Genomic DNA, 24208 nt, shown 5'->3' on the forward strand with positions numbered 1-24208 from the left:
GAGGACATTGACTGGAGGAAAGGGAGACCCGGTTCTGTAAGAGCTCCAACAAATTATTAGTGCACAGAACTGATAGAGTTACTGACTTGGCGCCTTTATTGTATTTGTTTCTACTAACCCATCACCAAGAAATACTTATAAAGTGTAATCATTTAATCACATATGGTATACTGTCTGTTATTTGGCGGTGGGGGGGGGGGGTACATCACATAGCATCTACACAAATTTGATTACCCAGTTTGGTGGGGCCGAAGGCTGCTCCTGCTAGATGAAAGCGAGCCTGAGGCTTACCAGGGGGCTACAAAAGCATTGAGGAAGATTGAAATCATCGAGGTTCAGCGTCATCTACCAGCCTTTCGATTACTGCTGCCAGAGGAAGGTGTTTGTGTGTAATAGTCTCTCTCTCCCTCTCTCACTATTCCCGGAGGAAGGTCCCTGTGCTCGAATGGTCCCTTTCTCCCTCGATGCTGTCAGAGGATGGTAATAGAATTCTGGGTCTCAGGCAAGGTTGAATTGGCACGGTTTGTGAATTGGACTCTAGTTCACATTATGAAGTGCTTCTGGTTTCTGGTCACACCTTTTTTTTTTTTTTTTAGCTATTTTGTGTGATTTTGGTCAGGGTTGTCTGCAGATAACGAATGACACCGTGCTAGATTGAACTGAATTGGATATGCTTGGACTCTTTCGATTACTTTATAGGTTGGTATTTTATAAACTATGTTTTTCGCTCTTTTTTGCCATTTGCATGATTTGTTTTATCTTTTTCCCACCTGGGAGGTGGTGTTTCTTTGAATGGGCTCTATGGTTTTCGTTGTTTCATGGCTGTCTGTGGGGAAGACAAGGCTCAGTGTTGTATACTGCACGCATACCTTGATAATCGTTGTGTTCTTTATACGTACTATGGGTTACTCATAAAGACACATATTCTGAAAGAACATAACTAGAACTTTTATTTAACAGCAAACAGCAACCATGTCTAACATACAAGTTTCTCGAACATTCTATCATTTCTGCGCATGCTCATAACTCAGTCCAATCACGTTCTGACACGTGACACATGATATCACCACATCTTCCTTTCCTTAAAAGAAAACAATTAGCAAAATTAATCAGAACAAATACATAATTTAGCGTGTCTCTATCAGTCTCTCTGGGGGTTTACGAACATGAGTAGACCTTCTAAGTGGTTACACAGTTCTTGTGTTTCGTCGTTATTTTCGTGTTTCGTCTGGTCTGCATCAGTCAACTGAAACTCCAAAGTTGGCTCTTTTTTGAGGTCTTTACGAAGAAATTGCAATTCATTCATTAACTGTGTAATCTCTTCTTTATGCTGAGACTTCATCATTTCAATAAAACTTCTCAATTCCTTCACTTGTGCTTTCACTTCTTCAATTGGATTCTGATTCTTGTCACTCTTTGGCTTCAGATCAGTATTGTACTGTACCTGCAAGTTTGGTTTTGGTGGCAATGCTTTGTCAGATGCTGGAAACAAAGGGCTGGGTCTGGGATTTTTCTTTATGACTTCTTTTGCTTTTGCCGCATTGGAATCAAATTCTGTTCTCTCTCGCTCTTTCATCAAATCACTGTATTCTGAATCTGTGTCACTGTCCAGGACTAATTCTGTTTTCACCAAATTCAGTTTCTCATTGGCAGATAGAACCAGTATTGACTGTACATTTTTGGCACTACCACAAATGAAAGTATGTGCACCATATTTTTGTGTGATATTTTTGCCACACATGTTCCTTTAACTGGAATGTCTGCACCTGAATATCCAGTCACTTTTATATTTGTCTGATGTAACTTTGGTCTTGGCTTTATTGCAATAAACTCAGATTCTGCAAGAACATTTACTTGTGCTCCAGTATCCAATTTACACAGAATATTGTTTTGGTTCACTTGCAATGGAATTGTCCAATCATTCTTACTTTGTTTGTTTTCACAAAGTGCATCTATGTAAAACTCCTCATGTTCATTTTCAAACACTGCACTTACGTGTGTTATTTCCTTTTTTTTCTTTCAAACGACGTCTTGCTCTCTGTCAGTTTCATAGTCACTTCATTATTTTTTCTAACATGTTCGCGGTTATTCACAGCATGTACACTGCAGTTCTCAACAAAAAGCTCTTTAGCCTGCGACTTTACGATTTCCGAAGCTTTGCAGAGAATCAAAGCTTTTTCCAAATTTACGTCTGGTTCTCTTAAGAGTCTTTCACTCAGAGCATTATCCAGAATGCCACAAACAATTCTGTCTTTAACGAGAGTGTCCGTCAGCTCCTCAAACTCGTATGTTTTACTGTGGTTTCTCAATTCCGTAACAAATTTATCAATCATTTGACCAGCTTTCTGCTTGCATGTAAAGAATTTATACCGTTCATACGTCACATCGCACTTCAGTATGCAAAATGACTCAAACTTGTCGATCATCACTTTTAGAGTCAAATTATCTCCATCTTCAAAAGTAAAATGGTTATATACCTCAATTGTGTCATCCCCAATCACGTGGAGTAGAATTGCAGCTTTTGTTTTCTCCGTTTTATTATCTGCTCCGATCGCCGATAAATAAATTTCAAAATGCTGTTTAAATCTTTTCCAGTTTTCAGCTATGTTTCCAGTCAGCTGAAGCGTTGATGGGGGTTGCAAAACTTCTATTTTTAAAGCTGTTAGCAAACAACAAAAAAGTTTGCGCTCTTTTTTTCCGATTACCTTTGCTTCTCCCGTGTTAGCGAAACGAGTTATTCCTCCAGACTGACTTCTGACATCATGTTGTGTTCTTCATACGTACCGTTGGTTACTCATAAAGACACACATTCTGGAAGAACATAACTAGAACTTTTATTTAACAGCAAACAGCAACCACATACAAGCTTCTCGAACATGCTGTCATTTCTGTGCATGCTCATAACTCAGTCCAATCACGTTCTGACAAGTGACACATGATATCACCACAATAATAAACGTATTTTTTAATTTGACAAGCCTTAAGGAAGTGTCTCACCCCAAAGTGTCAACTGTTTATTTACTCTATAGATGCTGCCTAACCTACAGAGTTCCTCCAGCATATTGATCAAGATGTCCAGCATCTGCACAATGCTTTATGCTTGAGATAGCTGAGCTTATTTGGCTGTCTCACATTTTTTTAATTCATTGCAACTGTAACATTTTTAAAGCCTGCTTTGCAACCATGCTGAATGGATAACTGTGAAGGGAAGTCAAGGAAGTGTTTAGTGGACAAACAGACTCAGCGGACTGCATTGGTTGAGGTGGGGATGCCAGTGGGCATGTGGATTTGACAAGGTCCCTCATGGTAAGCTGATCATTTACGAAGCTTGCGACGAACCCTGTCGCAGTGGCCACTCTGGCTCCAACTAACGGCGTTCATACTTGACGCCTTTCTTATCATTGCAAAACACTACTGGATACTAAGGACACCAAGAGCAGCAGGTCTACGTCACTTAGCAAGTTGTTGGGTAGCAGATGAGCTGCACAGGATGGGTTTATTGTGTACCATACCATTGCCTGTTGCCGCCACCCAGGGAAGACAGCGGTGCAAAAGAAAACAGGAGCATGCCATTCATGCAAGACTAAAGACAAAACCCTGCGGGACAGCTCTCCCATCAACTCTGCTTTCAAATGTTCGATCACTAAATAATAACCTAGATTACCTGTGTCCGTGATTGAATCAGCATGAGATGACGGACTGCTGTTCGTCCATCCTGACAGGAATGTGTCTCCAGGATACCACCTGTATAATGGCCATCCGACGAGAGTGTTTTATTTCTTTCGGGGGTGATGGAAATGTTGCGACCTCTGGCTAGACCCACGTAGGAGATGTATGTTTTTAATGGTGAAGTTCAGGCCTTTCTATTTACCAAGAGAATTCACTGCCATTGTGATAGTGACTGTATGCAACTTCTACCACCTCCCTCCCCATGCTAATTTTGGGGAAATGCTGCATGAGCTCTACAACACCATCGATGAACTCCGAGCCACACACCCCAATGTTGCTGGCGACTTCAACCACGCTAACCTAAAAACAGTCCAATGAAACACTGGACCATAATGTTGTGCCAATCTTGTTGCGAATTTATACTAAATACCCCAGTCCTGTGCATCATCAATATCTTGATTCTTGTCTTGTCTAAGTGCCTTTTAAAAGCCACTGGACTGCCTGCTTCCACTACTACCTTCAATAACCCAGTCCAGTCACCTACCACTGTCTGTGTAAAAATCTTCCCCCTCACACTGCTTTTAAACTGCCCTCCTATAACCTTAAAATCCACCCTCTCATGTTTGTTATGTCTATCTTAGGGAAAAGATTCTGTCTATCCTATCTATGTTCTGACTGGAGGACTGTAACCAGTAGTGTTTGATATTTCTACCTTTGGGAAAGATTCTAACTGTCTACCCAATCTATGCTCTGAATGGAGGTTAATAGTGTGACTCAGTTATTTATGGGGCACATAAATGATTTGGACAAAAATGTAAATGGGCTGGCTAATAAGTTTTCGGATGGCACGAAGCACCATCAATCTTCAGGCCATTCCACTTAAAGGCTTGTGCTAATATTATGTTTGTATTTTGCATGTGCTATCATAACTATATGTGCTGTATGTGACTGTCCCAGAGAAATGCTGATCAGTTTAGCTGTAGACATGTGTATGACTGAATCACATTTAAGCTTGAAATTGGTGGAGACGTCATGTGAGGAAAGTTGTTAAGGCATATAGCAGGGTACAGATATAGATATGAGTAGAGAAATGGCATTTGGAGTTTAAGTCTTAGGTGGTTCTCTTTGGGAGGTCAAATGTAAAGGGAAAGCATATAGTAAATGGCAGGACTTAAGGGGCATTGAAGCCATTTAGAAATAATTGCAGCTCCAAAACAGATAGCATAGAAACACCAGTAAACACATCCTGCTAAAATAATCACTTGGTCCTCATCCCCAATCACTGTCTCATAACGTATGGCTAACAGTTAGCCTTCAACCTCACACACTTCAGCTGTTGCTACCAGGCTCTTATCAGGGACATGTTCACATGTGCGAGAGAGACCCAGGTTCAATTCTGACCCGGTGTGCGTCTAAGTGGAGTTTGCATGTTCTCACTTTGTGACCACATTGCTTTCCTTCATGTTCTCTGGTTTCCTCCCACATCCTAAATATAAGAACATAAGAAATAGGAGAAGGGGTAGGTCATCTGGCCCATCCAGTCTGCTCCACTATTCAATAAGATCATGTTTGATTTGACCATGGACTCATCTCCACCTATCTGCCTTTTCCCCATAGCTTTTAATTCCCCTACTATGCAAAAATCTATCCAACCTTGTCTTAAATATATTTACTGAAGTAGCCTCCACTGCTTCATTGGGCAGAGAATTGCACAGTTTCACCACTCTTTGGGAAAAGCAGTTCCACCTCATCTTCGGCCTAAATTTACTCCCCCAAATCTTGAGGATAGTTCTAGTATGTGGGGTTTGGTGAGTTAGTTGGTCTTTGGAAATTGTCCCTGGTAGACAGGTGAGTTGGGAGTGTGGGGAGAATTTAACTGGGAATAAAGTAAAATTAATGTAAATAGTTGGTTGATGGTCAGTACAGACTTTGTGGGCTGAAGGGCCTGTTTCTATTTTTCTCTTTGACACTATGGCCTTTAGAGTTATGACCTGGTCTTTACAAATCCACATCAGCTTTCCACGAACAAGTTATAATTTCTGGATGCCAAATCATTACACTATTAATTTCTTCTTGTAGGCTCCCTTAGGTACATTTTGGGATCTGAGCACCACTGGCAAGGCCAGAAGTTATTACCCACCTATGGTAAACCATATATATATGTTGTAACTGGGTTACCTGTCTGGACACGCCTCTCTGCTGACTGCTCCTGTTACTCCTCCCACAGAGCCCTGAATAAAGGCGATTGTGCCACTGCTCCTCCTGTCTGTCCAGGACAGATACTCAGCATGGACGTTGGACCATTTACTGTCAATAAAAGCCTTTCAGTATTTACTCTACTTCCAGTCTTTTGGAGTAATTGATAGTGCGTCACCACCCTGAAATGCACATGGGGAAGATGGTGGTGAGCAGCCTCCTTGAACCCCTGTAATGCTTCTGCTGAAGGCTGTTGCGTAGGTCAGTGAAGGTACAGAACAGACTGAATTGGATGAGTCATCTAAATCAGCGGTTCCCAACATTTTTATGCCATGGACTCCTACCATTAACCAAGAAGTCCACGGATGACAGGTTGGGAACCCCCAATCTAAATAATGGCTGATGATACGACAGAAAGTGATGCCAACCAGGACTGGATGGTGGTATCTGGTGGAGCAGAGACTGATCAGCAGACAACTACCTCACTATTTCACTCTTCATTTATTTCTCCTTTTTAATATATTTCTTATTTTAAAATAGTAATTTTTAATGTGTTGCACAGTACTGCTATTGCAAAACAACACATTTCACAACATATGCCAGTGATAGTAAGCCTGATTCCAATGCTGATGCTGAATTACCACATCCACGTAAGCAATGACCAATGGCACAGAGGTGTTAGGTATCAGTTCTCTGTAAAGTGCAAACTGTCACTTCCTCTGCATTCCTATGAAGTCAGAACAGACAAGAGTGCCATTGTGAATATTGAAAACCAGTATTTTGTCAGTGCTGGAAATAAATTACACAGTCATGAACCAAAATGCTAGCCTGGGAAAGAATAATGAGTTGGTAAACAGCAGCATTGCATCACAGGTCTCCTGCCGACTCTGTCGATGATTGCTCATACTCTAAGCTGCCCCCGACTCTGTGGGCTCCAAACATAAAACCATAAGACCATAAGACAGATGCATTTCATTAGTAATGTTCACTTCGTGCTCTAACCCACAGCTTCCAAAAACAGCAAACTATGGTGCATTTTCTCCAAGCTAATGTGGGAGCAAAACCAGGATGAAGTTTGGAAATTCAACTGAGTAACCCTGAATACAGTTTTTTTTTATTGGAGAAGCTTATCTCATTGCCATCAACAAGGTAGCCCAAGGCAGGGTAGGTTGGTGTCACGGTTAGGTAATAGGAAGTTCAAGTTCAATAGTTGTTCCACCATACATGATTATCCGTGAATGCAACCAAACAAAACAGCATTATCCTGGCACTAAGGTGCAAAACGCAGTATCACCAGTCGTTCTCAGCACAAGACATACATAACACATACAAGACAACAGTAAAATATAGTCACATAATATAGTCCCTATCCCTGAGTCCATGGATGTAGCAGCAGTCTACAATCTAACCCAATACATCTTGTCCTCTGCCAGATGAACACTGGAGGGCAGCACTGACTCTAGGATGGACACTGCTCCACACTGCCTCTGGCATTCCGGTGCAGTGTACTGGTTCTGACACCTCCCTTCTAGGCAGCTGCAAACAGCTGACAGTGTGGTTGAGCCCTAGACCTGATAAAGAAAAAGGAGCGAGAGAAATGAGGCAAACACTGAACAGAGTGGACTCTCCTGATCTTCCTGCTCCCTTATCAATATCCCATCCTGAAACCAGAAATCTTCAGGAGGATTTATCTTTATCTCTAATGGTCTTGGAAAATGGCGACTCTCTGTTCCCTGTCACCAGGAGGTCCGCACCATGATCATGGCTATGCCACATTTCAGCACCTTTTAAAAATTTTGTTCTCATTGAATAGACAAAGACTATGTTTCCCTGGTGATTTTAGAGGGTATTTGGTAGAAATTTCATGTTCTTACATGCTGTGAGTATTTGTGAGGTAACAAGGTAAATTTATAATGTAAGTAGGTATATGTCACCATATACCTGCCTTGAGAGCCTTGCATGCATTTACAGGTAAATAATGAAATACAATAGAATTCATGAAAAATGACAGGGTAAATAGGGATCAGCCTCCAGATTTTCTTGCATGTGCACAAATGGGAGATGTGGCTGTGATATATTAACAATGAGCACCATCAATCACACTGACGTTCCTGTTGCAAAATGTGGCCTATTGTTTGATGCTGCAAAGGAAACAAATGCCTGCTTGTAGAATGGCAATCACTCACTTAGACTTCTCTGGCACTGTCTCCTAAAAATACCACCTCAGTCACCAAGGTGCATTGAAGCACTACCACCTGCAAGTTCCTCTCCAGGCCTCATACTATCCGGACTTTGGAAATACATTATAGGTCCTGCTCAATCTAAGTAACGGCATTCCCTCCTCACTGTGGAAGCACCTTCATCAACTGCAGTGGTTCAAGAAGGTATCTCACCACAACATTGTCAAGAGCAATTGGAGATAGACAATAAATGCTGGTCTTCCCAGTGATACCTAGATCCTGAAAAATGAAGAAATGTGACTAATGGAGTCCAGCATGGAAACCATATTTGAACAATTTAGTGGAGAACTTGCATGGGTTAAGTATCCATGTTAATGGTGTATGGATTCTATTTAGTTTTCCCGAAGGGATTTGATAAGGTGCTGCATCAAGATTTTGAGGAAAATAAAAGCTGACGGTGTAGGAGGTGACATGTTGATGTAAATTTGGGAAGGCTGGTTCTGAGGTAGCAGAGAGGTACATGTAGCTGGTGAGATATAGCAAATGGAGTGCCACAGGGTTCGGTGCTGCATCTCAACCCTGCACACTTGTATAGAGGCATGGGAGGCTTGGTTGTTTAGGCAAACACAGCTGACAGTGAAGTTGTGATTGAGACTACAAATGCTAATGGAGTTATGATAGATAAGATGTGAAATCATCCATTTTATCAGTAAACACAGAAAAGAGGCATATTGTCCAGATCTCATTGCTCTGGGATGGAGAGGGAGCTGGGTGTCCTGGTGATTCCTGGCACTTTGTTGATGCCTTCCACAGTGAAAACCGATGCAAAATACTTAGTTTGCCATTTCTTTATTCCCCATTACTACTTCTTCAGTGTAATTTCCCTCTGTTCTGATGCCCATTTTTGCCTTTCTTTTACCTTTTATTTATCTGAAAAAACTTTTAGCATCCTCTTTTATATTATTGGCTAGCTTACCTTAATATTTTCTCCCTTTTGTTTGCAATGCTCTTCAGTTGGTTTTTAAAAGCTTCTCAATCCCCTAACTTCTTGTGGGTTTGTATGCCTTTTCATTTGCTTTTACTGGTATTGGGCCACAGACCATTGTTGGATTTCAGATTCACTGCCTTAAGATTAACTGGGTCAGCAATAGGGAACACGTAGCCATCTCTCTGCAATTCAGGCATGCTAGTCTTTGGGATAATCATGCTTCCTAGCTTTGTACTTGAATCAATGAAGAAACCTTCGTTAGGGACATCAAATCCACATGTTTCTTCATCACCCCCAAATATCAATTTGTCACTTATCTGCAACAGAAAGGAAAAATACAGTAAAAGGAAGACTTATATTATTTGAGCACCTTTTGCTTTCTTTACTGGTGTACTTGAAGTAAAGAATATTGCAGATTTTTTCCAAAATAAGAGCCATTTCTGCGAAATTCCCCAAGTGAGGCAGCAAATATGTAATTTGCAATTTTACTGTGCCGATTTAAGGATAAATATCACTCTAGACACCAGACATAATTTCACTCCTCTCCAGAATCGCATCAAGGCATTCACCAGAGAGCAGATTGGGTTCATCTTAATGCCCATCTGATGGATGGTGTTGTAAAATACTTCTTTAATACAATATGGTTCTAATCTAGTCATTGTGTTCAATAAATTTTGTTTTATTACACAGCTGAAACAAACAGCTTACCCCGTTCAACTAAACACAGTCCACACGCACGCGCTGCTATTCCTAGCAGCAACATAACCATGAGTCTTCAATATTCCTTGACAACACTCAGTCCCAACTATGGTTTGAGGCAAAGTCTGCTCAATTAATCCAAGAAACAGTTCCCAAAAGAAAACAAAACAATACCCTCATGTCTATTCTGCTGGTTCCACAACCCTGACAATAACAAACATACACACGTCCTTTCAGTTTTTGGGCCCACTGCCCACTTCCGCTCAAACAATTTCTCTTCAGCAATGGCAAAATCTCATTCCTTCATACACATGATGAAACAACTTCCTGTCACAGGACAAATCACTAGCACACAAGCTTTATTTAGGCTAGTTACACATTAACCATTGCCATGCCAGTAATTTCTATTAGTGTTAGCTGCACATATCAGAAGGTGTTGACAAACTAAGAATACGAATTGTAAAGTTTTTGTCTTCCTGTGACAGACGGCTCTGTCGTCGGCCTTGCAGAGCGCTGCAATAAATTCAAAACCTTGAATTAATGTACACTTACCTTTTATACATCCAAATAACAATCTTAAAATTGGATACCATATTTTGATGAACGGTGTCAGGGATGCACTCCCGAGGCAGAGAAAGCTGTTTCCATGCATCATGCATACATAAACACACACATTTAATTCATACTTACTTATTAGACATGATCAATACGCAAGCAACACATACAAGCACATACAGAAAATAACAGCTAAGTTCATTAAATTTAGTGCATAAGTGTTTATTTGCTTTACATTTGCTGAGCGCTCCATTGGACTGTTGATTTGTTTATGGTTCGGTGGTTCCGGGTACTGTATGTCCCAGTAAAACCGAGGCGCTGTTTCTCGGCCGGTAAAGATCGCGCTAGCGAGAAACTGCACATGCGCGGTGTGTAGAAGGGACATACCACGGACAATGGGTGGGGCAGAAAGAAGACTGGTTAAAATGTAAGATGATAATGCAAAAGACATTATGCAGTGGTTTAGAACATGTTTATAAGTTACGATTGATAAATATATTATGTAGTAGATAATAATTCTCTTGTGTATTCATTAATTGATTTTTTGGCGAAGTGATGTATAACAAGTGATTGAGGCTAAAGGTACAAAATGTGTCTCGGTGTCTCCCCCATGGGTGGTTGGACATAGACTCCAATTGTGGTAGATGCTTAAGAATTAAGGAGTTAAATATCGGCAGATCTGTGTAACTATTATATTGTATATTTGTGAAACTATATGATATATTGTTTATATGATATATATTGTCTATCGTTTTTCGCTTTTTCTCACTGTACATATATACTTTGTGTGAATAATTGGGAGCATTTAATAAAATCGCTGCACCTGCTATTGCGGCGTTGCCTGTTTTTATCCAAGAACCGTAGAGCCCATACAACGCCTCTAACATCACACCTCCACATCGTGCTGCAGCTGACATGGCTAACAGTGCTGCAATTCGTCTGTTCAAACCTCTGGACTCAGAGGTCTGTTGTAGTAATTAATCTGAGGCAGACCTGGGAAGTTAAACCAAGGCAGGGCGTTCAGAGTGAATGGCGGGGCCCTCGGGAGCGTTGTTGAACAGAATCCTTGGGCTACACATACACAGTTCCTTCGACAGGATGGTGAGGAAAACATATGACACGGGTGCCTTCATCGGCCGAGGCACTGAGCACGGGTCAGGCTGTCGTACTGTAGTGGTACGAAACATTGGTTAGACGGCACTTGGTGTATTGTGTTTAGGTCTGTTTGCCGTGTGCTATAGGAAGGGTGTGATTAAACTAGAAAGGGCGCAGAAAAGATTCATAAGGATGTTGCCAGGGTTGGAAGACTTGTGTTATAGGAGAGATTGGATAACCAGGAATGAAAGTGGGTGAAAGGTCGGGTTTATAAAAATATTAGTGGCACGGATAGAGTAGACAGCCAATGGCTGTTTTCCATTTTTGGAGGTGTCTAAAACTAGACGGCATTGATCTAAAGCGGGAAGGAGAAAGTTTAAATGGGATCTGACGATTATCTTTTTCACAGACGGGTGGTTTGCACCTGGAATGAGCTGCCCGAGAAGGCAGGAACATTAGCGACACTTAGAGGCAACTGGACAGATACTTGGAGCAGGGAATACTGAGATGTGGAATTAATGCAGGTAAATGGGATGGTCAACATGGATGTGGTGGGCCGAATGGCCTGCTTCCACATGCTGTACAGTTCTCTAACTCTAAACGTCACTAGGCAGATTGTAGCTGTTCAGCTTGTTATGTCTGAGCAGGGTACTTGAAAAAGCCTGGCTCCGCATTCCCACATTTTGTTCGTTGCCCTCTGAGCTCCCAGGCTTCAGATATCTGTCCAAGTGTGGAATCATCTTTCCTTGTGTATCTGGCAACTGGCAGCATGTGTTACCCATGACAGGGAACGGCCAAGCAAGTTGTCAGCTGCTCATAGGAAAAAATAAAGCAAGCAATCACTGCTCAAAAAAGACAAACACACCAAATAGACATTAATAGCTAGTGAGCATATCTAATTAGCCAGCTGTCCTTATTGTAGGCCGATTATACCAACATCACGGCACTGACTGTTCAGCAGGCCTCATCTCCTCCCATCCTGGTCTTCCCAACTGCCAATCAATATGCAACCTAGTTATTGACAGATTCAGTCACAATTTAATTTATGTTAATTAAAGTTAGTGTTAATTTATGTTTGTTGTGTTTGTAATGTACTGTGCTGCTACTGTAAAAAAAACGAACAAACTAGATCAATGAAGCATGGCTGGACACTGAAGGAATTTGGATCAGGAATTGTGTCTAGAGAGGATGGGAACAGCCTAACTGATAGACCGTATTGAATCGTGGCAGAAGCTGTGTGCATTGACTGCAGGGTGCCTTCCATAGTTGGCCTCACACAATCAGAAAGGACCGTTTCAGCCCTCAGAATGAAATCCTGAGTGGAGAGCCTACATTGCTGGTGCCAGCTGATATGTCCACCACAATGTGGAACAGTCTACATTGGGAAATCACGCTAAGCTAGTCCCATTTGCCTGCATTTGGCTCATGTCCCTCTAAACCTTTCCTTTCCATGTACCGGTCCAACTATCTTTGAAATGTTCTTCTTGTACCTGCCTTGACCAATTCCTCTGACAGCTCCTACCAAATACAGATCACCCTTTATAGCTGGACTCCAAGGTCCCACTGTTCCACAACACCCCTTAGGGGCCCATTTGTTTGTAGATGATGGCATTCCTGTGGACAACTTCTCAACTGGAGAAACCAGGGTTCTTCTTGGAGTGGAAGTGGCTTGGAGTAGATCTGACCGAAGTCATGAAGGGTTCAAGGAGAGGAGATAGAAGCATTGGTGGAAGGTGTCCAGAAATAGGGGACATAAAGTGAAAGTGATTGGCTAATGACTAAAGCAATGCTTTTTTTTACACAGGGAGTAGGAATACAATCCCAGAGGATTAGTGGAGGCATATTCAATGGTAGCAGCCGGAAGAAAGCTGGATAAGTTTATAAAAGACAAGAATCTGCCGCCGTCTGTAAGGAGTTTATACATTCGCCCCATGATAATGTGTGCTCCAGTTTCCTCCCACGTTCCAAAAACATACAGGTCAGGACAGGGAAATAGGAACAGCTGCATTGCTGTTCCTTTTGGTGAGGGGCAGAAAGGCCTCTTTTGTGTTTTAACAGTTTGAAAATCAACCTACTTCTTGGCTGCTTTCCTATTTATCGCTGATTACACATTAAAGGCAAAAGACTTCTGAAAATCTGGAAGCACACACAGCCACAGGAGATTAATAATAAAATCAGAAATCCCTGGAATTACTTTGTCAGCCTGAAATTTCAACGTGACTGTGTGAGCTTCCTCTGGGTGCTCTGGTTTCCTCCAACAGTCCAAAGGCGTACTGGTGGTAGGTTAATTGGTCATTGTAAATTGTCCTGTGATTATTAAGGCATACGTTAGCCTTGCGAGACCATGGATCTGCACCTGGAAAGTCTTCACTCTCCAGGGCGCAGACCTGGGCAAAGTTGTATGGAAGACCAGCAATTGCCCATGCTGCAAGTCTCCCCTCTCCATGACACTGATGTTGTCCAAGGGAAGGGCATTAGGACCTATACAGCTTGGCCCCAGTGTCGTCACAGAGCAATGATTAAGTGCCTTGCTCAAGGACACAACACTTGACCACTTGGTCCTGTGATTAGGGTAGGATTAAATCCGAGGTTCCTGGGTGGCTTGGCTCAAAGAGCCAAAAGGGTCTACTCTGCACTGTATCTCAATAAATATGAAAATAAATAAGTCACCAATCATATTTAATTTAAGGCTATTAGATATTAGTCCTTTTGAGATTTGACATAATAGAAAAAGCTGAATAGCCAAAGAGAAGGGTAAAGTCAGCAGAACCATCATGATAGGAGCCTCAATAGCTGGGTGGGGGAGGTGGATGGGAGATTCTGTGGCCCAGAAGGAAACACCAGAATGGTGTGTTGTCTCCCAGGTGCCAGGGTTCAGGATGCATCAGAGTGGCTGCAGAATGTTCTCAGGAGGGAGACTGAGCAGCCAGCAGTTGTGGTGTACATTGGCACTAATGAAGTAGGTAGAAAGGGGGAAGAGGTCCTGCACGGAGAATATAGGGAGTTAGGGTGAAGAGCAGTATCTCCAAGTTGGTACAGACTAGTCAGGACAGGAATAGGATGATAATACAGATGAATGAGGGGCCAAGCAATTGGTGCAGGGGGCAGGGTTTTGTGTTCTTGGATCCTTGGAACCTTTTGTGGGGCAGGAATGACAAGTACAAGAGGGACGGGTTGCACTTACACTGGAGAGCAACCAATATGCCAACTGGGAGGTTCACCAGTGCTACTCAGGAAGGTTTAAACTGGTTTGGCAGGGGGATGGGAACCAGAGAACCAGGTCAGAAAGTGGAGGGATGGAGAGGAAGGTAGATATCAGGACCAGTAAAAACAGTAAAGCAATAGATACAATAGGATGGATAGTTTGAGGTGTATGTGTTTTAATGCTTAGAGTGTTTCCGGTAAAGGCGATGAACTTAGAGCATAGATCAGTACATGGAACTATGATGTTGTGGCCATTACAGAGACTTGGCTGAGAGAGGAACAGGACTGGGTTGTTAATGTCCCACGGTTTCAGAGTTTTGGAAAAGATAAAAAAAAAAAGAGATGGGGGGTGGTGAAGAGTTGCACTACTACTTGGGGACAATATCACAGCTGCACTCAGATGGGACATAATGGGAGGCTTGTCCTCTGAGTCTAAATGGGTAGAACTCAAAAATAGGAAGGGTGCAGTCACTCCAATGGGATTGTACTACACACCCTCCAGTAGCCACCAGGATATTGAGGAACAGATATTCAAGCAGATTAAGGAAAAGTGTAAAACAATAGGGTTGTTATCATAGAGGATTCAACTTCCCTACTATTAACTGGGACCCCTTGGTGCAAGGGGTTTAAATGAGGCAGAATTTGGTTTGTGCATCCAGGAGGGTTTTTTAAAACAATGTGTGGATAGTCCAACAAGAAGAAAGGCTCAATAGGATCTGGTGTTGGGTAATGAGCCTGGCCAGGTGACTGACCTTTCAGTGGGTGAGCAGTTAGGGAACAGTGATCACAACTCATTAGGTTTTGAGATAGCCATCGATAAGGATAAGCACGATCTTGCAGGCGAGAGTTAAACTAGAACAGGGAAAATTACAAGAGCATTAGGCAGAAGCTAGGGAGAGTTCAACGGGAACTGCTGTTTTTGGACAAGTCCACATTAACATGTGGAGGGTGTTTAAAGACCAACTTCACTGAGTGCAGGTCAGGTGTGTTCCAGTCAGATGGAAGGACAAGGATGGAAAGGTAAGAGAACCTTGGATGTTGAGGGAAGTGATGAATTTAGTCCAGAAGGAAAAGGAAAATATGTAAAGCTTAGGAAACGAGATTCAGAAAGAGCCCTGGATTATAAAGAAGCCAGAAAAAATTCAAGAAGGGAATCGGGAAAGCCAGGAGGGGCTATGAAATGTCCTTGACAAGTAGGATTAAAGAGAATCCCAACACATTCTATCCATACGTCAAGAGCAAGGGGATAACTAAGGAGAGGATGTAACCACTCAAGGATAAAGGGGGGAATATTTGCTTTGATGCAAAGGATCTGGGTGAAGTCCTTAATGAGTACTTTACATCAGTATTTACCAAGGGGAAGGATGTGGGGCATAGGGAGATCATTGTGGAGAGTATTTACATGTTAGGGCATTTCAAAGTAAAGGAAGACATAGTGTTGGGTCTTTTTAAAGAGCATTAAGGTGGATAAATCCTCAGGGCCTTTTCCCCAGGTTGAAATGTCTAATAACAGAGGACATGGATTTAAGGTGAGAGAGGGTAATTTTAATGGAGTTGTGAGGAGCAAGTTTTTTACACAGAGTGGTTGGTGCCTGGAATGTGCTGGCTGGGGTGGTTTTGAGGCAAATACATTAGGGACTTCTAAGAGATGTTTAGATAGTTACATGAATATGTGGGAAATGGAAGGACATGGACTTTGTTAGGCATAAGGGATAGTTCAGTTGACCATTTGATTCTGCCCCACATTGTGGGTTAAAGGGCCTGTTTCTGTGCTGTACTGTTTTATGGTATGTTCTATGACAGCGGTCACTATGAAGCATCCTGCACCACTAAGCCAATTCTGATGGCAAAATCAATTAAAAAAAAAATTTCTCTTGCCCTTCCCTCTTCTTCTACTCCCCACTCTGGCCTCTTACCTCTTCTCACCTGCCTTCCCCTGCTGTCCCTTCTTCCTCCATGATCCTCTCCTATCAGATTCCTTCCTTCCTTTCCAGCCCTTTCCCTTTCTCACCCACCTGGCTTAACCTATCATTGTTCTGGTACATACCTGACCGGGGCCAGCCTCTGGGGTTTAGATGCTCTGGTTCTCCAGAGAACGGGCAGCTGGCATAGTCCCTTTAAGGATTCTGGCCTGCTTCACTAATTGGCAGGCATGTTTTGGTGCCAGGATTGGATATTTACAGAGCACCTGAACTCAGGTTTGGTGCTCAATCGTCAGCTCAACTTTGATTTTTAGTCCTATTTAGTCCTTGGTCCTGGGGCTCCAGAAGGACTAGTGCATCTGCACACTTACTGCAAAACAATGAGCCACATTCACAAACTCCTGGCACATTCAAGCGAATGCATGCTTTTGCAATGTGATCTTCTGGTCTATATTAACCCCGAGCTGTCACTTGTTTCCTCGCTTTGTTGAAAACGTTCTTTCACAATCCGTTGGCACACGATGTAGTTTTAAACTGGTTTCACTGAAATGAGTGCTGATTTGATCAAACCTATGTCAATGAGGTATTGTTGCCACTGATGAAGCACTTTTCATTGTATAGACTACAACAGTGTGTGTATCACCTTTATGAGCGACAATGAATTCCATGCATTGATTACATTCAAAGTTCAAAGACACAGATCATATAGCAAGGAACAGGTCCGAAATGCCAACTGGACCATGCTGACTAAGATGGCCATCCAACCTAGTACCATTTGCCCCCGTTTGCCCCATATTCTTCTGAACTGTGTCTATCTATGTACCTGTCCAATTATCTTTTAAAAGTTTGTGATTGTACCTGCCTCATACACAAACTGCTGGAAGGAATCAGCAAGTCAAGCAGCATCTATGGAAGGGAATAAGCAGTCAAAGTTTCGAGCTAAGACTCTTCAGCAGGACTGGAAAGGAAAGGGGAAGAAGCCAGAATAAGAAGGTGGAGGCAGAGGAAGCTGGCAGGTGATAGGTGAGACCAGGTGAAAGGGAGGTAGGTGGGGGTGGAGGGAAGAAGTAAGAAGCTAGGAGATGATAGTTGGAAGAGATAGAGGGCTGAAGAAGGAAGAAGAGAAGATGGTGGACTATGGGAGAAAGGGAGAAGGAGGGGCACTAAAGGGAGCAGAATGGCAGGCGAGGAGAAGAGAAGGCATGACAAGGGAACCAGAATAAAGAATGAAACAAATGAGAAGAGGAGGGGGCAGAAATTACTGAAAATTGGAGAAATTGATCTTCATACATCAAGTTGAATATGAGGTGGAATATGAGGTGTTGCTCCTCCAATCTGAATATGCCCTCATCATGGTAATAGAAACCATAAACAGACATGAAATGAGGGTCCCAACTCGAAAAGTCAACTGCTTATACCCCTCCATAGATGTTTGCTGACTTGCTGAATTCCTCCAGCATTTTGTGTGCATTGCTGTAAATTTGCAGCAACTGCAGAATCCCTTGTCTTTATGACTATACTTGCCTCAGCCACTTCTGCTGACACCTCATTCCACATATATCCAGAAAGGAGTCTGAAAGGCTTGTCAAATAGTGTGAGAACAACAACCTGAGTCTCAACGTGGACAAGACAAAAGAGGTGATTAGGACTTCAGGAAGGTACAAGTCAACCACTCTCCATTGCACATCAATGGATCTGCTGTGGAGAAAGTGAAGAGCACAGAGTCCCTTGGTGTGCACATAATGATGATCTAACCTGGACCCACAACACCTCCACACTAGTCAAGAAGGCACTGCAGCATCTACACTTTCTGAGGGGATTGAGGCATGCAAGGCTCCCTGAGTCCTTTCTAACATCTTTCTACAGGAGAACCTTCAAGAGTGCCCTGTCTGGCTGCCCCATTGTGTGGTATGGAAGCTGCAAGGCATCAGCCTACAAGACCCTACAGAAGATAGTAAGAACCACCAAGAGGATCACTGGGGTACCCTTTCTCTCCATTTATGACATTTATTGGGTATGTTGCAGACAAAGGTCCCAAAGCATTGTTGAAGATCTCCACCACCCATCCCACAATCTCTTTGACCCACAACCATCATGAAGGAGGTACAGAAGCATCAGGACTAGCAGTGCCAGACTGGGTAACAGCTTCTTCCCTCAGGCTGTGAGACTAATGGATACCCTGCCACCACCGAGGTCTTGTCACTAGGTCAGCGAGCTGTTTGCTTTATACTGTACTGTTTACTGTTCACCTGTGACACATGCATTTTGCATTATATTTCATTAACTTATTTATGGTAATATTTATGTTTCTTTGTAAGTTATATATTTTGTGTGTGCACCATGGTGCAGAGGAAGGTTGTTTCATTTGGTTGTATATGTACAGTCGGATGACAATAAACTTGAACTTGAGCATATCATCCTCTGTTCTGCCAACTCTGGCAACTGCTCTGCCCATGACTGCAAGAAACTGCAGAGAGTAGTGGACACATTTCAGCATCTCGTGGAAGCAGCTTCTCCTCCATCAACTCTCTGTATTCTGACTGCCTCGGTAAAGCAGCCAGCATAATCAAAGTCCCCACCTACCCCGGACATTCTCTCTTGTGCCCTGTCTCATCAGGGCATGTACTGCCAGGCATAAGGATGGATTCTATCCCACTATTATAAAATTATTGAATGGTTCCCTAGTACAATAAGATTACTCTCGACCTATCGAAATACCTCATTATGACTTTGCATCTCATTATCTACCTGTATTTCACTTTCCCTGTAAATTTATTCTGTATTCTGTTATTGTTTTACCTCAGTGCTCTGTTGTCACGAATTGATCTGTATGAATAGTATGCAAGTCAAGTTCTTCATTGTATCTCAGTACATATGACAACATAATCCAATTTACCAATTTATCAAGTTACCCTTTGAGTAAAAATGTTGCCAATCCAGTCCAAGTGCTTACAAGGCTTTCCCCTCCTACCTTAAACAGATGCCCTCTTCAGCTTAAATCCGGGTGAATTTAAGGCAGGAGTTGACAGATTGTTGATTGGTAAAGCAGTAAAGGGTTACAGGGGAAGGCAGAAGAATGAACACAAGAGACTCTGCAGGTGCTGGAAATCCGGAGTAACACATACAAAGTGATGGAGGAACTCAGCTGGTCAGCAATATCTACAGCAGGAGTTCCCAACCTTTTTTATGCCGTAGACCGATACCATGAAACAAGGGCTCCGCGGGATACCCTGATCTATACAGAGGATTAAACAGTCGAGGTCTTGGACCAAAACCCTTCATCCAGTCCTGATGAAGGCCCTTAGCCTGAAACGTGGACTGTCTTATTTCCCTCCAGAGATGCTGCCTGACCTGCTGAGTTCCACCAGCATTTCGTGTGTGTTAGCTGGAAGAATGGGGTTAAAAAAAAGTCAGTCATGATTGAAGGACTGATCAGACTCGATGAATCAAATAGCCTAATCCTGCTCCTATATCTTATGGTCTTGATGTCATAAAGCATGGAAGAAGGCCTGTTAGCCCATTAATGCTGTGCTAACTAATGCTCAATCAGACTACTCCTATTAATCTCCCCCATATTCCCATCAACTCCACCACTTACTCACGCACTATGGGCAAGTTGCAGCAGCCAATTAGCCCACCATCCTGCTTGTTCATGGCAGGTCGAGGGGTGGGGTGGGGGTCAAAGGGAGAGTGTGCAAACCCCACACAAACAGCACCCAAGGTTGGAATTCAGCCTGGGTCACCGTGAGGCAGTAAATCTTCTGCATTGCACCCAGTGTGATTTTCCTCACAGTAATTTATGCTGTTTTGATTTCAATTCACAGACTGTCTGTCTCTCATTACCTTTGATGTGCAGACTTTATCTTTAATATCAGTACAGCAAGGATTAACTGCAAGGTCGTCCTGCCCTGCCCTCAGCACCATCCAACATACTGAACCACTCTCCTGTTAAAGAGACCACCAATAAAAACCCATTTCTTGGACTACTTACAAGAGACAAGAGTACTGCAATGATTCTTTATCCAGATAAATCTTTTCAAAGCCATCTTTGGATGACAAAGATATTAAGGAAACTTACTCATTCAGATAGTTTCTCCCTCTGACAGATCACCTGATAATTTTTCGCAGGATCTGCTATGTAGCAGTCATAGCAAATGCTCGTCATTAATTTTAAAGCACTCTGGGAATTCGGAGGATTGTGAAAACACTAAATAAATATGAGTTCTTGCAAAAGATGCAGGTTTATACCAGTGAGACAAAGGTATACTTTCCTTTCTAGTCATGATGAAGGGTCGCGGCCTGAAACATCGATTGTACCTCTCATAGATGTTGTCTAACCCATTGAGTTCCTCACTTTTGTGTGTGTTGCAAAGCTGTACTGAACATAAACTCTTGTTTATGTGTGCGGGGAAGTAGTGCTCCTTGCTCCTACAACTTTCTTCAGCTCTATGTTTCTACACTACGCTTCTGGAGTGGGTAGGAAAATCGATAGCACCTTGCTCCCTAACCTCAGTCACAGGATATAAAGATACTTAGCCTGGCAGCAGAATAAGGTGTACCTGGTGAGTTCTCCAATCTCTTCTTCATGCACCATACTATTGCCTACTCCAGAGAGAGTCATTGTGGATATTCAAGATTCTCTGACCTGAAGAATAAGACATAAGGGCAGAATTGGGCCATTTAGGCTATTGCTTCTGCTCTGCCACTCTATCATGGATAATTTATTATCCATCTCAACCCCTTTCTCCCTGTAATCCATTTATGCTCTAATCAAGAACCTATCAACCTCTGCTTTGAATATACTTAATAACCTGGCCTCCACAGCCACCTGTGGCAATGAATTCCACAAAGTCACCACTCCCCAGCTAAAGAAATTCCTCTTTGTCTCAGTTCTAAAGCGATGTTCTTCTATTCTGAGGCTGTGCCGTCCGGTCTTAGACTCTCCCACTAGTGGAAACATCATGTCCACTCTCTACCTAGATCTTTCAATATTGGATAGGTTTCAATAAGATTCAATATCAAGGAAATTGGGTGAGCAGGGGAGAGAGAGGTAAAGATAAATAAAATTTTCATGGTCTTACTGAATGGGAGAAGAAGTGTGGTCTATTTCCTGCCTCTATTTATTATGTTCTTTGTGAGATACCAGACAACATAGGAGCCATTTTCACCCGGCAATGGGAAATGCCCAATTAATGTACTTTTTCTAACTATTACCCAGATTAATAGAGAAATGTTGGTCAGAACACAAGGGGAGATTCCCCAATTCATCTGTGAATCAATGCTATGGGAGCCACCTGCAGAATCAGGTGGGACTTCGGTTTGGTATCCCATCCACTGGTCAGCCGTCCCAGTCTGCTCGCACTGGAACCACCTCTGTACTGCACTGGACTCTGAGGTCCAGCCATGTGGTCAGAGCACAGCTTGGACCTTTGAAGGCAAGGCTGAGGCCACCCATCAGCTCACAGCATCTGGCCACCAGGGGTTCTGGAGAGCAAGTATAAAGGTGGAAAGACATGTCTGCAGTTTTGTTCTATATGTAATCTGGAATTTCTCAGACACAAAGCAAACCCTCAAAGTGTGAGGAGGAAGAAGTCATTAATGGAAGCTACGTAAAAATGATGCTGACTGCTCTGTTTATTGCTTACACATTGAAAAAAAGCTGACATACACAACCCATAATTTAAACAAAATTGTTTATATTATTCAGTGAAGCTTACTGCAGGGTCAGTGAACAAATACAGGCTGATTGAGTCAACTGCACTGAGCTGTCGCCAAGCTGAGCACTTTGGGTAAATGTTTGCCTTGACCAGAGCAATGGCACAGAATGAAAGAAGGGAATTATCTCCCTAGGCGTTGCGCGAATAAGCTAAACAAGTTATGTCAGATGTCAGGGTGACTGCATTCACCCAGACCTAGAAGTCAAACAAGTGTCTCAAAGTGAAAGTGTAACTACTCAGACAGTGGGTTCCAACGACTGGCTTAGCAGTGTCCCTAGCTAACACAAATGATGGATAGCAAATGCACCATCAACTATGTCAACTACTTTACTTTTATTCTGGATATCTTTCAGTCTCTCTTGAACTGCAATGGGAATTCTATAACATTGCGTTTGATTTAGAGTCCAGCCTAGTTATATTTCCAGATGCAGTTCATAAATCAAACGTGTGGAGGAAGAGAGCCATTTGGTAATCTACGGAACATGACTGAGAACTGGACAAATGGAGCCAAACGGAAGGCAAGAAAAGGCCCAGCAAGACCAGGAGCCACTCCTCACCGATGGGCAGCAGGGGAAAAGTTGTCAGTCCAGGACAGGCTTGTGGTGATTCAGAACACCTGCAGAAAGGTGAGGGAGGATGAGGCACTGACTCAGTTGCTAAAGGCCAACTCTATTCTAGTAAGGAAAACTTTTACTCCTGACCTTCTCGCCATACAGACCTATATCAATGTAGCACACCAAAAGATTTGTAACTTCGGCTTAATGCATTCATCCAAAAACAACCTGTCAGAGAATGCAGCGCTGCCTTGACTAGAGCAATGGCACAAAATGCCTCACTCTCTCAGAGTATCAATCTCACATTTTGTGCTTAAACTCTTGGTAGGAATGGAACCTATAATCATCTGTTCCAAGGGCCATGAGTGCCACCAATTAATTCACAGCCTTGCACACTTGAATGAGCCTCACAAACGTCATGACCCTGCCAGTTCTGTACCCCCATGTCCCAATACATTGCTGGATTCCACCCTCGTTCTCCAGGTCTCCCATCAGCACCAATGGTTACCAGACTGTCACAGCCTGCCCAAGTATGCAAACCACCCTAAGGCAATGGAGATGCAAGGAGCTCTAGGTGCAGCAATCCACAGCAAGGAAACAAGATGCTGGAGAAACTCAATGAGCCAGACAGCATCTCTGGCTGGAGAGAAACAGACAGTCAATATTTCAGGTCAAGACCCTTTGTCTGGTCTCTATTGAAAAGTAAGTGAGTGGTGGTTGTGAGGGATGGTTGGAAGCATTCATATTTGTTTGGTGTTGCAGTAATTTCTCATTACTGGATTATTGGAAGGCATTCATTAGACATACCACAAAAATGTATTAAGCTATTCCTGGAATACATTTATTACCCAGTCTAAAAGACTACAACTAATCAGAGTCGGTTAGTGTTCCCAACATTACAGAGTAAAGGTGTCATCAGAAGTGTATCGACCTACACACTTCAGTTTCAGTAAAAAAGTACAAACCCTTGCAAAAACAATTAGGTGTTTAATAACATGATTGTACGCTTTAGATTAAAGAAAGCTAGAGTAACAAAGGTTTTCTTGACTCTCTGTTATATGGAGACATCTGGGGGAGAATCCAAACCCGCAAGCAGGATGTTGAGAAAACTAGATAGATGAGTTCAATCCACAACAATTGGCTGATACTGACATAAGTTGTAAAGAATGGGTAGAGGAAAATACTGAGGGGAATAAGGTGAGTGTTCTTGGGAATGGATCATTTCTTTAATGTCTGATCCTCCAACTAACAACATTTTGAAGAGTAAAATATAAAACTTAACTGTCACTTCCTGCCATATGAGAGTCCAGTGCCAGATTTTCCAAATGGCTCCCACACTAGCATTGCAACCATGACCCAGAGTGTTGAATCCAAATAACTTGTTGCATCTTGACAAATACATGTCAAAGAGTTGACTGGAGAGGGAATG

The 24208-nt window shown here is 42.6% G+C and overlaps 1 long non-coding RNA gene across 1 annotated transcript; it reads right to left on the bottom strand.

Moving 5' to 3' along the window:
- Positions 1–963: 963 nt before the first annotated feature.
- Positions 964–9988, bottom strand: LOC140198584 (uncharacterized). Its single transcript, XR_011886204.1, has 3 exons — positions 9742–9988; positions 9022–9350; positions 964–2811 (listed from the first exon to the last, which is right to left on the bottom strand). It is a non-coding gene; the product is annotated as an uncharacterized lncRNA (long non-coding RNA).
- Between the last annotated feature and the right edge of the window lie 14220 nt (positions 9989–24208).

Source organism: Mobula birostris, chromosome 6, assembly GCF_030028105.1.
Source record: "Mobula birostris isolate sMobBir1 chromosome 6, sMobBir1.hap1, whole genome shotgun sequence".
Lineage (NCBI taxonomy): Eukaryota > Metazoa > Chordata > Chondrichthyes > Myliobatiformes > Myliobatidae > Mobula > Mobula birostris.